The 14,416-nt window shown below is 45.5% G+C and overlaps 1 protein-coding gene across 6 annotated transcripts in view; it reads right to left on the minus strand.

Moving 5' to 3' along the window:
* USP32 (ubiquitin specific peptidase 32) overlaps positions 1-14,416 on the minus strand; it is a 214,242-nt gene that overhangs the window by 168,111 nt on the left and 31,715 nt on the right. The window lies entirely within an intron of this gene.

Here is a 14,416-nt window from a genome sequence, read left to right on the forward strand (position 1 = left end):
GAAGATACTGGATAAACTTTTTCAAAAGAAGATACTGGATAAACTTTTTCAAAAGAAGATACTGGATAAACTTTTTCAAAAGAAGATACTGGATAAACATTGGTCTGGAATGGTATAGTTTTTCCTGCCTGAGCAGGAAGTTAGCAATAGCAATAGCAGTTAGACTTACATACTGCTTCATAGGGCTTTCAGCCCTCTCTAAGCGGTTTACAAAGTCAGCATATCGCCCCCAACAACAATCCGGGTCCTCATTTTACCCACCTCGGAAGGATGGAAGGCTGAGTCAACCCTGAGCTGGTGAGATTTGAACAGCCGAACTGCAGAACTGCAGTCAGCTGAAGTAGCCTGCAGTGCTGCATTTAACCACTGCACCACCTCGGCTCTAAATTGGACTAGAAGACCTCTAAAGTCCTTCCAATTCTGTTATATTCTATATTCTAAAGACAGGTAGTCCTACAACAGTTCCTTTAGTGGCCATTCCAAGTTACAACAGCATTAAAAAAAGACTTATGACCATTTTTCACACTTATGACCTTTGCAGCACCCCCATGGTCACATGATCAAAATTCGGACGCTTGGAAACTGGGTCATATTTATGACCGTCGCTGTGTTCTGGGATCATGTGAGATCCCCTTTTCTGACATTCTGACAAGCAAAGCCAATGGAGAAGCCAGATTCACTTAACAACCAAGTTACTAACTTAACCACTGCTGTGATTCACTTAACAACTCTGGCAAGAAAGGTTGTTGCTGACCTAAGGCAACAAAAGTCATAAAATGGGGCAAAACTCACTTAACAAATGTTTCGCTTAGCAACAGGTTTAAGGTTTAAGGTTTATTAAAATTTGTATGCCGCCCACTCCTATCGGGATTCTGGGTGGCTCACAGCAAGACAGAAACAGTTTAAATTTAAAAATAGAAAAATACAATATTAAAAATTCACATCATCCAGTACATCTAAGCGGGGGCTGGATATCCATCAACAGCCCCAGGCCTGCCGGAACAACCAGGTCTTAACGGCTTTACGGAAGGCCGGGAGAGTGGTAAGGGTCCGGATCTCTGCGGGTAGATCGTTTCACAGGGCCGGCGCAGCAACAGAGAAGGCCCTCCCCCGGGAAGCCGCCAACCGGCATTGTCCGGTTGACGGCACCCGGAGGAGGCCCAGCGAAACGTCTTCAAAGAAAAACCAGAAAGGCCAGTTACCTCTTGAAAAAGCACCTTTGGGACAACCATGACCTGGATGACGGAGAATCTCCAGAGATATATCAGAGAAGGGTTTGAAAATAACAAACCTTTTTTTGGTCCCTTTTTATTAAAGTCACTTTTTCATTTTTATCTTACTTTTTCCTCAAGGAGGCGGGACTGGCAGGCAGAAGTCAAGGACCTCCTATATGATTCCAAAGGCCACTCACCTATCTGAGAAATACGCAGCATTATTATCAGCATTTTTAAAACAACATGCAAAGCTGATTGAATTAGGAAACTCGGTCTCTATGGCACTCTGGTCCAAACATATAATCCAGTATTTCAGGGCAATAAAACACGAGATAGGGAAGACTCGAAGCAGGTTCACCCCAAGTTCAAGAAGGCCTAGAAATCAAGTCCACCGTCAAGTTGGAAAATCACGGGAGTTAATTATTCCCCTGGACTTAGGAGAAATACGCCTGCTGAAATACAGCTTGTGGTGCTTTTTGACGACCTAGTAGTGGTAGCAACATAATTTCTGGGTTTTCGGGTTGCAAATCACAACGATGAGACTAAATTAGAAGGAAGGAAAAAAATTAGTGTTGGCTTAGCGTGATTTGCGAGCTCAGCCACTGAGAGGGGTTTTTTTTTCGTGCAGGGTGATTTATGACTTGCAATATCGGTAAACAAGTGCGCCGAGGTTTGCTTTATGTTACTTGCACGCGACTAAAATGTGGCTTAGGTGTGCTTAGCGTGCCAAACGAACTTCAAGCTGTGCAGATGTGCAACCCGTGGGTTTAAATGGTTTATAACAGGCAAATTCAGACTGCGATTTGGTCAATACGAGCCGCGGCTTCAATAGAAGACGCAACACTAGCAGAGGCAAAAAGCAAGGCAGAAACAAGGATGATGGGTGGGAGAAGGCATCTCCGCAGGCACCATCTGAACTCTGTCTGAACTTGAGATATTAAAAGAAAAGCTTTCCCTCTGGGGCCCTTCCAGTTTGATCTTCAGCTCCTTTGTAGTAGCAAAGGAGATTAGGAGTCCCTGCATCCCAAATTCCGTAACAAATTAGCAACTGAATTTGTGTCCTTTAAAGAGCGGCAGCTTTGCAGGTTTGGTTATCAATTTTGCAGGGTATGAATTAATCTCTGGTGACAGAATTATCTTCCCTATAATCAAAGGCTCAGCAATTTCCCCCCCAGGATCCTCTGTCATACTTGGAAATTTGCCACATTATACAGGATGAAACCGCGTATTAGTGACTGAAAATGGGAAATGCAAAGCACAAAATGTCTATATATTGCAGGAGACGAAGAGGTAGAGCCTGGTGGGCGGAGTCAAGACAGGAATCAGCCTGGAATCATTAAGTTCCCACAAAGGGTCGAAGATGAACCTCTCTTGATTTCTGTTAACTCTTATCTAGCGCCAATTTAGTGCTGCTAATTGATTAGATCCCCATGTACAGATAGTCCTCGACTTACAACAGTTCATTTAGTGCAGGGGTATCAAACTCAAGGCCCAGGGGCCAGATCCAGCCCGCGGAGTGCTTAGATCTGGCCCATCGAGCGCCCTGGAAACAGAAAAGGACTGGCCCATAGTGCCATCACGAGCTCCGTTTTCGCTGGCAGAGGATTGCAGGAGGCCGTCACAGCTAAAAACGAAGTTCAGGAGCCCATTTTCTTTGGCAGAGCACTCGGGCCGCCATAGACGCCCCTAACATGAGTGACGTCAAGCTGGCCACGCCCACCGTGGACACATCCACTCCAGGCCCCTGAGGTCAAACACAACCCTCATGCGGCCCTCATTGAAATCGAGTTGGACACCCCTAATTTAATGACTTTTGGAAGTTACATCACTGGAGGTTTTTAGGAAGAGTCTGGACAGCCACCTGTCTGGAATGCTATAGGGTCTTCTTCTTGAGCAACGGACTGGACTAGAAGACCTTCAAGGTCCCTTCCAGCTCTATTCCGATTGATTGAAACTTCCAGAATAGTTGGATGGGTTCATTTTGGGGAGAAAACAGAGAAGAATTATCTCCTTTGCACCTCTCCACAAATCACCATCAAGATTAGAAATTACGTGTAAAGTTTTGTAAACGCAAAACAGGTCTCGCTGGTAGAGCATGGGGTGTGTGCTTTTTTATTTATGCCTTTGAGTTAAGTGTTGCCTGGACTAGTCCCGGCTGTTTTCTTGGCACGATTTTTCAGAAGTGGTGCGCCCTTCTTCCTAGGGGTGAAAGAGGGAGAAATTGGCTCAAGGTCACCCAGCTGGCTCCAGGCTGAAGATCTCTTCGTTTCTAGGCTTAATGCTTCTCGATAAAGAAATATTTGCTTTGGCTTCCGCCTATTTGTGGTAGACTTCCTACATATTTTATGGTGGAAGTTAAAAGGGGTTTCCCACTATAAAGCATGTAGGAAGTCTATCAATTCATTTTATATTGAAGGTACCACGGATGGGAGTACCAGACCATCTCATTTGTCTCTTGAGAAACCTATATGCGGGTCAAGAAGCAACTGGAACAACTGATTGGTTCAAAATTGGTTCAAAAGGAGTCTGGCAAGGCTGTATACTGTCGACCTGCCTATTTAATTTATATGCAGAGCACATCATGAGAAAGGCAGGGCTAGATTAATCAAAAATTGGAATTAAGATTGCCGGGAGAAATACCAACAACTTCAGATATGCAGAGGGTACCACTCTAATGGCAGAAAGTGAAGAGGAGCTAAAGAGCCTCTTGATGGGGGTGAAGGAGGAGAGGGCAAAGGTTGGCTTGAAACTCAACATTAAGAAAACTAAGATCATGGCATCCGGCCCTCTCAATTCCTGGCAAATAGAGCGGGGGGGGGGGAAATGGAGGTAGTGACAGATTTTACTTTCCTAGGCTTCAAGGTCACCGCAGATGAGGACTGCAGCCAAGAAATTGAAAGACACTTGCTCCTGGGGAGGAAAGCTATGGCAAAGCTAGACAGCATACTAAAAAGCAGAGACCTCACCCTGCCAACAAAAGTGTGTCTAGTCAAGCCTGCGGTTTTCCCAGTTGCAATGGATGGCTGTGAAGGTTGAATCATAAGAAAGGCTGAGTGCCAAAGAATGGAGGCCTTTGAACTCTGGTGCTGGAGAAGACTCCTGCACTGAGTCCCTTGGACTGCAAGGCCATCCAACCGGTCAGTCCTAGAGGAGATCAACCCTGACTGCTCTTTAGAAGGCCAGATCCTGAAGAGGAAACTCAAAGGCTTTGGCCACCTAATGAGAAGGAAGGACTCCCTGGAGAAGAGCCTGGGAAAGATGGAGGGCAAAAGAACAAGAAAGGGACAGCAGAGAATGAGGTGGCTGGATGGAGTCACTGAAGCAGCAGGCGTGAGCTTCAATGGACTCCAGAGGATGGTAGAGGACAGGAAGGCCTGGAGGAACGTTGTCCTTGGGGTCGTGATAGGTCGGACACCACTTCGCAACTAACAACAACACTACATCTTACAAACAAAATGCAGATAGTCCTGGTCTTACAACTACAATTGGGACCAGAATTTCTTTTGTTAAGCAAAGCGGTTGTTAAGTGAGTCGTGCTCGATTTTACAAACTTTTTTTGCCACAGTTGTTAAGCAAATCGTTGCTGTTGTTAAGTGAATCTGAGTGAGTCGTTGTGAATTTGGCTCCCCTGTTGATTTGGCTTGTCGGAAGCTGGCTGGAAAAGTTGCAAATGGCCACAAGCACTTCAACCCGTCATAAATGCAATGCCGCTTACCAAGCACACAAATTCTGATCATGTGACTGTGGGGATGCTGTGGCAGTCATAAGTGCGAGGAACAGCTGTCAGTTTTTTTCCAGTGCCATTGTAAGTTCAAGCAATCACTAATACGGTTCGTCCTCGAACATACAACACTTCGTTTAGTGACCGCTCAAAGTTACAACAGCATTGAAAAAAGTTTTTCACCCTTATATCACGCTGCAGCATCTGTGTCACGTGATCAAAACTTGGACGTTTGCCAATTGGCTCATCTTGATTACAATTGCAGTGTTGTGTGTGTGTGTGATGTGTGTGTGTTATGTGTGATGTGATCACCTTTTGCGACCTTCTAAGAAGCAAAGACAAGGGGGGAGAACCAAGTTACTAACTTCACAACTGCAGTGATTCACTTAACAGCTGTGGCAAGAAAGGTCATAAAATGGGGCAAGACTCACTTCGCAACTATCTCACTGAGCAAACTTTGGGGCTCAATTCTGGACGTACGTCGAGGACTATCCGTATAACGGTTGTCAATTGGGGAGTCGCCTGCAAATTCACCCGGCGGGTGGATTGAGACAGAAAGCTCCATTATTTCAAACTTCACACAGGGTTAGATGGTAAATCATGGGAAATAATTCCTCTGCCTGAAAACTATGGATGACTACTAATCAGAGAAGATAATGACAGGTTAGACCAACTGATTGTTGCCTTCTAGCAGCTCAGCCTGTGAGTAGGTTGATATAAACAGCTCAACTCAATTCTCTCCCACACCCCAGAGATTATTTGATTAAAGGGCGGGGGTTGATGCAAAGTGAGCCCAGGAATTTCCAAGCTCAGTAAGAAAGTCTATAATTTCTTTATCCTCCTGCAACACAGCAAGAAGGAAAATGAGATAAACTCTTGATTAATTCTTGAATCAATGGAGTAACTCAACTTCTCAGCGGGACTGTCTTCTGCCACACACCTCCCAGCGTCCAGTAAGATCCCACAGGGTGGGCCTTCTCCGGGTGCCGTCAACTAGGCAATGTTGTTTGGCGGCTCCTTGGTGGAGGGCCTTCTCTGTGGCTGCCCCGGCCCTATGGAACGATCTACCCCCGGAGATCCAGACCCTCCCCACTTTCACGGCCTTCCGCAAAGCCATTAAGGCTCTTCCGGCAGGCCTGGGGCTGTTGACCTCTTGAATGAGGTCCAGCCCCATTAAGGTTGAGTGCATGTTGTATCTCTTTTAACTTGTCTTGCCTTCTACTTTTTAAACTTTTTAGTATTCCTTTTATTGTTTTTATGTAAGCCGCCCGGAATCCTTCGGGATTGGGCGGCATATAAATTTATTAAACTCGAACTCGAAACTCGAACTCAGCCAAGGCAACATGTTTTGAGGAGGTCCTAGCACTGCTAGCACTGATGATGTTCCCTACTTGGGCAATGAAACGTCTGCAAGAAAACAACCAAGCACAGAGCGCACCAAGGACCTCACAATCGCAGTCCTCCTACTGCTCTTTTTCCTCTTTCTCCTCCTCCTCCCTTTCTCCTTCTCTCCACAAACCTCACTCCCTTCTAGCACTGATGATGTTACCTACTTGGGTAATGAAATGTCTGCAGGAAAAACAACCAAGCTCAGAGAGCACCAAGGACCCCTCCTTTCAGACCTGAGCGACAAATATTCTCTTTTATTGGTACAGTATGTTTTTCTATAACAACTGGTCCATCTGTAACAATTTTGGAACCAAATTTTCCAGGCTTGTGATTTGATCAGGGTTGGCTCATGGTGTTGCCTTCAGTTTTAATCTCGCACCGCCCGTTTTACAAATAAAATAGGGCTGCATGCGCACACTTTTCCAATTACAGTATGTACTACAAGTCGTGCATTTATTCAGCCTGCTCTTCAGCCACCCCTCAAGGCCTAATTTGATCCTTGTGATTTACTCGAGGGGATGAGCCGTCCCTTACGCTCTCAGAAGTATACCGCTGAATGCTGAAATTCCACTTCTAACATTGCAGCTCTTCAGAAACCCAGCTACTATTTCTTGGGCTGTAAGGCAGATTAGTTAGTTGCTCTTTAGGTAAAGGTTCCCCTCGCACATATGTGCTAGTCGTTCCCGACTCTAGAGGGCGGTGTTCATCTATGTTTTAAAGCCGAAGAGCCAACGCTGTCCAAAGACGTCTCCGTGGTCATCTGGCCGGCATGACTAAACCCCAATGGCGCACGGAACGCTGTTACCTTCCCACCAAAGGTGGTTCCTTTTTTTCCTACTTGCATTTTTTACCTGCTTTCGAACTGCTAGGTTGGCAGAAGCTGGGACAAGGAACAGAGCTCACTCCATTACGCGGCACTAGGGATTCGAACCGCCAAACGGCCGACCTTTCTGATCGACAAGCTCAGCGTCTTAGCCACTGAGCCACCGCGTCCCTTTAAACTAGAGGTCTTCAAACTTGGCAACTTTAAGACTTGTGGACTTCAACTCCCAGAATCCTCCAGCCAGCATAACTGTTGAAGTCCACAAGTCTTAAAGTTGTCAAGTTTGGGGACCTCTAATCTAAAGGGACGCGGTGGCTCAATGGCTAAGACCCTTTCGGCATCTTCCAGGCTTCTGACACACACACACACACACACACACACACACACACACACACACAGCCAAACGTGTACTCACATAAGGATTAAAAACTTTGCTTTAAACACAATGGAACAAAGAACTTACAATCATGGGGTTGCAAGGGACCTTGGAGGTCTTCTAGTCCAACCCTCTGCTCAAGCAGGACACTTTACATCAGGGAGTGTCAAACTCAAGGTCTGGGGGTCGGATCTGGATCGCAGAGTGCTTAGATCTGGCTCGTGGGGCTACCCTCGAAACAGCCAAGGACTCCTCTGCGGTGCCTCTGCCAGCGAAAATGGAGCTCGGGAGCCCGTTTTCACTGGCAGTGTTTTCCCCTCTCGGGGTTCCAAGTAGCATCCCCTTATGAAACAATAGCTTGAGGCAAGAAGTTCCTCAAAACACCATTTTATTAGAAGAACCTTGTTGGCACATCTGGGAAAACCCAAATCTGAAAACTTCCAGGTTTTCCTCACCCAGTTGAAAGTTCAAGACCCCGCCCCAACACCCACAGGTCCATGAAATGGTCCAATCAGTTACTGCCATGGATGAAGATTCCTCCCATTCACATCTGTCCAGGTGCAGGGATTAGGCAATCTTGACTTTCAGGGAAGGAATGTTATTATGGCTACACATCTCCCAAGCTCCATACCATCCCCGCTCCCAGGTCCCCGTAGTAACTATGTTTGAATATGTGGCAGGCTTGAGGCCCTATCCCGATGGGCTTCCAAACCTAACAGACTGCCCCCTCTCAACAGAAGAGTGTGTCCTGTAACAAAAGTAACACAGGGGATTAATCAGGTACCTAACCACCTCTTCCCCCCATAGGGGGACCCTTTGGCTTGTCTGGGTATTTGTCATGGAATTGCTTAACTGGTGTACAAGTTAAAGCCCACCCCTCTCCTAGAAAAATGAAATTTCCTGGGAAATACTGCAAAGGCAGAATATTATATTTCGCTGGATCAGAAATGGAGAAACATGTTTTTAGGCAGGGAACAGACCCACTTTTAATAGCCTCCACTTTTTTCAATGGGCCATTAGGGGGGGCTGAGCTAGTTTACTCTGCATAACAAAGATAGGATTAGCCTTCTATAGAAGCTCACCTCATGGTATCTGGGAACTCAACCAAACTTGGATTCAAAACACAGCCTAGAGAGTTGCCTCTGCATGGCCCCATGGGAGTCTGACAACCGATCAGAATACAAGCTCAAATCCAAAAGCCCAGAGAGGATATAAAACCCAGGCACTTTCAGTATCTCTTCCCCTTTTTCTTCGCCCAAGATCTTCAAGGATCCTGTCCACCGTTAAACCATCCTTCCAAGTAGTCTCCATATTCCCAGTGTCTTTTCCCCCATTTGGAACTGAACCCAGATGGACATTTCTTCCAACAGCTACAAGTATTCTTGCTGGATCAAAATGCAACCAAGGATGGGAAGGAGACGTTCAGCCCGACAGTGCCGAGACTTTTGTGAAAATGATGAAAATCAACAGCAGTACTTGGAACAGGAATAAAAACAACCACTGCTGGCTGGAGGACAGGTTATCATCTAGCCAACACCTGTTCGACTTTTTTACAAGCTGACTTTGCTCCACCCTGTGGAAGGAAGGAAGCTGACTCTACTCCAGCTGGGATTTTTCCAAATCTGTAGGTTATAGAACTAGAGAGTAGTGGTGTATTTTCACCAGATTTATCAAGACTTTATTTTTGTTATTTATTTTGTTGTTTTAATTCCTACCTTTATTATTTTTACGAGTAACTCCAGTGGGAAAACATGTGCAATACAGGCCCATCACCAAGAATCTGTGAGTTCTAGTCCCACCTTACGCATGAAAGCTGACTGTGTGGCTTTGGGTCAATCACCAGGAGATGATGAGTTCTAAGGTAAAGATAAAGGTTCCCCTCGCACATATGTGCTAGTCGTTCCCGACTCTAGGGGGCGCTGCTCATCTCTGTTTCAAAGCCAAAGAGCCAGCGCTGTCCGAAGACGTCTCCGTGGTCACGTGGCCGGCATGACTAAACACCGAAGGCGCACGGAACGCTGTTACCTTCCCACCAAAGGTGGTTCCTATTTTTTCCACTTGCATTTTTACATGCTTTCGAACTGCTAGGTTGGCAGAAGCTGGGACAAGTAACAGGAGCTCACTCTATTATGCGGCACTAGGGATTCGAACCGCTGAACTGTCGACCTTTCTGATTGACAAGCTCAGCATCTTAGCCATTGAGCCACCGCATCCCTGATAAATTCTAGTCCCACCTTAAATAAGAAAACCAGCTGGGTAACTTTGGGCCAATCACCAGGAGACAGTGAGTTCTAGTCCCGCCTTAAACAAAACAAAAAACCCAGCTGGGTAGCTTTGGGCCAATCAGCAGGAGATGGTGAGTTCTAGTCCTGCCTTAAGACATGAAAACCAACGGGATGGCTTTGGGGGCACTCTCTCTTTCTCTCAGCCCAGCCCACTTCACAGGGTTGTTGTTGTGGGGAAAATAGGAGGAAGGAGCTGGGGTGGGCTGCTGGGGGTTTGCAGGGGTTCAGGAGCTAAGATTCTCTACAGTTTGGAGAACCCCAAATCCCACTCCTGGCCCGTTTTGGATGCAGGTAAGTGAAGGGCGCGCACGGAGGCTCAGGGCAGGGCAAAAAACAGGCCTACTGGAAGTTCAGGAATGCCGGAAACGGGCCCGTTTCTGGCCTGCAGAGGACTTCCAGAACCTGGGGAGGACAAAAATGCCCCCCTTCCCTGGTGCAGGAGGACAACTAGGCCACAACCACCTGAAGCCCACCCATGGGTGGCCAAGGTGGCGCAGTGGTTAAATGCAGCACTGCAGGCTACTGCTAGATCAGCAGGTCAGCGGTTCAAATCTCACCGGCTCAGGGTTGACTCAGCCTTCCATCCTTCCGAGGTGGGTAAAATGAGGACCCAGATTGTTGGGGGCAATATGCTGACTCTCTGTAAACCGCTTAGAGAGGCCTGAAGGCCTATGAAGCGGTATATAAGTCTACTGCTATTGCTATGGGGAAGGAGCATTGTACGTGTTCACTGCTTTATTTGTAGAACTAAGAAAGGTGGGATAGAAATAAATCAATGGGGTGGGAATCTCTTCTAGATGTTCATGCTCTCCTCCCAATGCATCATTCCACTCTGGACAGATATCCCCGAGAAAGCCTAGCAAAGGTTTTCAAGAGAAAGTTGCCTACGGATATCAAAAATAGCAACGGCGAGACACTTCCTCACTTCCCATGCTTAATACTATTTGTGTAACATCTGCTTGCTTCCACAAATCTGGTTTTAATATAGCGCAAGAGACAGAAGGAACTGCACTTGTTCATCCAAGAAGCGGGACATTTCGGCGTGAAACTTACAAACCACCAACCACAAGAGGCTGTGTTTTTCCAAAGGGGTTTTTGGAAGCCCCTCCACTGTCGTGTCTATGGAGATTCTCAGTCATCCAGGTCATGGTTATCCCAAAGGTGCTTTTTTCCAAGTGGCAACTGGGACTTTCCTGTTTTTCTTTGAAGACGTTTACAGATTAACAGAGTTGGAAGGGACCTTGTAGGTCATCTAGTCCACCCCCCCATTCAAGCAAGAGACCCCACACCATTTCTGACAAATGGCAGTCCCATCTCTTCTTAAAAGCCTCCAGTGATGAAGCTCCCACAACTTCTGAAGCCAACTTCTGTTCCGTGGGTTGATTGCTCCCATTGTCAGAAAATTTGATCTTTGATCAGCCATTATTCCTTGTCTGGCTTTCAGGTGCTTTTGAAAATAGCTTGACCCGCTTCTCTCCGTGTTCGTCCCTCAAATATTGCAAGACTGCTATCATGTCTCCCCCGGTCCTTCTCTTCCCTAGACTAGCCATGCCCAGTTCCTGTAAACCATTCATCGTTTTAGCTACCAGCCCCTAATCAACTTGGTTGCTCTTCTCTGCAATTTTTTAGAGTCTCAACATTTTTTTTATAGTGTGGTGACCAAAACTGGATACAGTATTCTAGGTGTGGTCTTAGTACCTCACTTGATCTTGATTGTATCCCTCTACTAATGCAATTTAGGATTGCATTGGCTTCTCATCCACGAAGCTTCTTCAGCTCTGACTGGATGGTGGGGAATGGTAGGATTTATATTCCTTGCAGACAGCTGGACATTTGCATCTTTTTAGCTGGTTGTTAAAGCCACCTGGAGGTTTATCAGTGTCCTCAGGGTCAACCAAGTAGTGCAAATGGGTGTGGAGCCTTCTTGGAACTGTTGAACAGACTGTGTTATAGATTGGAGATAGATAATGTCATATCCCTCCCCCTCTGTTGAGAGAGGGCATTGGGGAAACAAAACAGCCACTTCATAAGTGCATGGCACAACATAGAAGAGAATAAAACACATCAGGACTAGATTCAGCAGTCCATCTGCATTTAAAAGACACGGGCCACTCCTTTGAAGGCAACAAAGTCCACATTTTGGATAGAGACGACCACTGGTTTGAAGGAGGAGTCAAAGAGGAGCCAACTATGTCGAAAATTGAATTGTCCCCCCCTCAACAGAGGGGTAGATAGATAGATAGATAGATAGATAGATAGATAGATAGATAGATAGATAGATAGACAGACAGACAGACAGACAGACAGACAGACAGACAGACAAAAACCAGGCATAGATATTTTATGTATGTATGTATGTATGTATGTATGTATGTATGTATGTATGTATGTATATATATATATATATATATATATATATATATACACATACATACACACACACACATACACATACATACATATGCATATATATATATACACATACACACACACACACATATACATACACACACACGTACATACATACTGTATTTATACTGTATATGTATATGTGTGTGTGTATATATATATATTATATCACATATACATTTTATATTGTATATACAGTATTATACATTATATATACATATATATATATATAATATCATATATTATTATATTATTATATTATATATTATATATTATATAACATATAATATATAATATATCATATATCATATATCATATATCATATATCATATATCATATATTATATATTATAATATAATATATCATATATTATGTGGATAAAATCTGTCTAGTTGCTAAGAGTCAACACTGACTCGATGGCTTGTAATCAACCAATCTGCTCTGACAGTGTTGATATTTATTCATTTCACTGTACTAATATTTTCCTCCAATCCCAACAGTCTCTGGCAGCAACAATCCAAACCATTGGGGGAAAAAATCAAAATACAAAATTATCTACACGAATCAGAGCCAAACTCAACGATAGGCACCCGCAACTGATGAAGTGGGACCAAAGCCTCCTCCTTAAAGCTAACAAACGTATAAATAAATTGTATTAAATAACTCTGCAAAAGTTACAAGGGTGGGGGGAAAAACAAATTACTGGATTAGCTCGATGGAGTTGGTCCGAAAGGGCTATAAAGGGGTGGGGTGGGGAGGAGAACCATTATACTGTAATTTTTTGCTAGGAACGGCGTACTCTTGGCACCAATGCCCACATTTAGCGCAAGGGTCAAGCACTTATGTGATCTGCCCCCACGACACACGACACCACTTGCACACAAATGCTTGCGGCTGAGGGCGGCTAAACTAGAATGTTACTAAGCCACAGATGTTGCAATCTGAATTCCAGCACAAAGCGGAGGAACTGAAAGGTCCTTCCTTCCCACACTAGGATTCCTACAACACCAGGCCTCAACAACGCTTGTTAAAAAGGCTGGGAAGGATACAGGTAGTCCTCGGCTTACGACCACAAGGGAGCCCACTGACCGCTGAGCAAGTTAGTTGCTCAGGGAGCTTTGCCCCATTTTACGACCTTACCGTCACTGCAGTGGTTAAGAACACAATTGCTAATTTTACATACAGGTAGTCCTCAACTTTACGACTGCAATGGAGCCCAAAATTTCTGTTGTTAAGTGAGACATTTGTTAAGTGAGGTTTGCCCCATTTTACAACTTTTTTTGGCCACAGCTGTTCAATGAATCACTGCAGGTACTAATTGTACAATTGTTAAAGGTAGTCCTTTCCTCTTCTCAGCAGGGGGTTAGACTAGAACAGAGATCGAGCACTGGTGGTCCGCAAGAAAATTTTGGAGCTCCGCAGAAAAATTATTTGCATTTTTTATATTGCACTAAATCAGGGGTCCTCAAACTACGGCCCCTAGGCCGGATACGTGCAATGAATGCTTGTTTTGCTGCAGAGCGTCTCCCCCTTCGGGGTCTTTTTATGCAGGTTGGAGGGGGGCAGAAAGTCCGACTTGGGGTCTGCTTCAGCCTCCTGTTGGGGGGCTTTGGGCGAAGGCTGGAGGGAAGCACTGCTGGTGGCCAAGAGCCGGAGGGCCTCGTTCCAGTGGGACTGCCTCATGGCCTGGAACTGGTTGACCATCTCAGCCCACTGAGCCTCCAGGTGCCGGTACTTAGCCTTGCACTCCCACAGGTCTTCCCTCTGCTTGGAAAGTGTATGCTCCTAGTCCTCAGTGAGGTGCTTCTGCTGAGCCTCCTTCTCGGTCAGGTCCAATTTGAACTGAGCTGTTTTGCAAACTCTTTCTCGTGGTGGCTGCTTAGCTCCCACAACTGCTTCCTGATGGGGCTCTAAGGAGCTAGCCATGCAGGCGAGGAGTGATGAGTAGAGGCTGGCAAGGCACGCCTTGATGTGAGTGACATCAAGTTGGCCACGCCCACCCAGTCACATGACCACCTTGCCACGCCCACCCAGCTGGTCATTAGGCAGATTATATTAGTGGTCCGCAGGATTTAAAATTATGAATTTAGTGGTCCCTGAGGGCCAAAAGGTTGGGGACCCCTGGACTAAAAGACATTCTATTCTATTCTATTCTATTCTATTCTATTCTATCATCAACCAGGAAGCAGACTGGATGAT

This window comes from Thamnophis elegans, chromosome 4 (genome assembly GCF_009769535.1).
Source record: "Thamnophis elegans isolate rThaEle1 chromosome 4, rThaEle1.pri, whole genome shotgun sequence".
Lineage (NCBI taxonomy): Eukaryota > Metazoa > Chordata > Lepidosauria > Squamata > Colubridae > Thamnophis > Thamnophis elegans.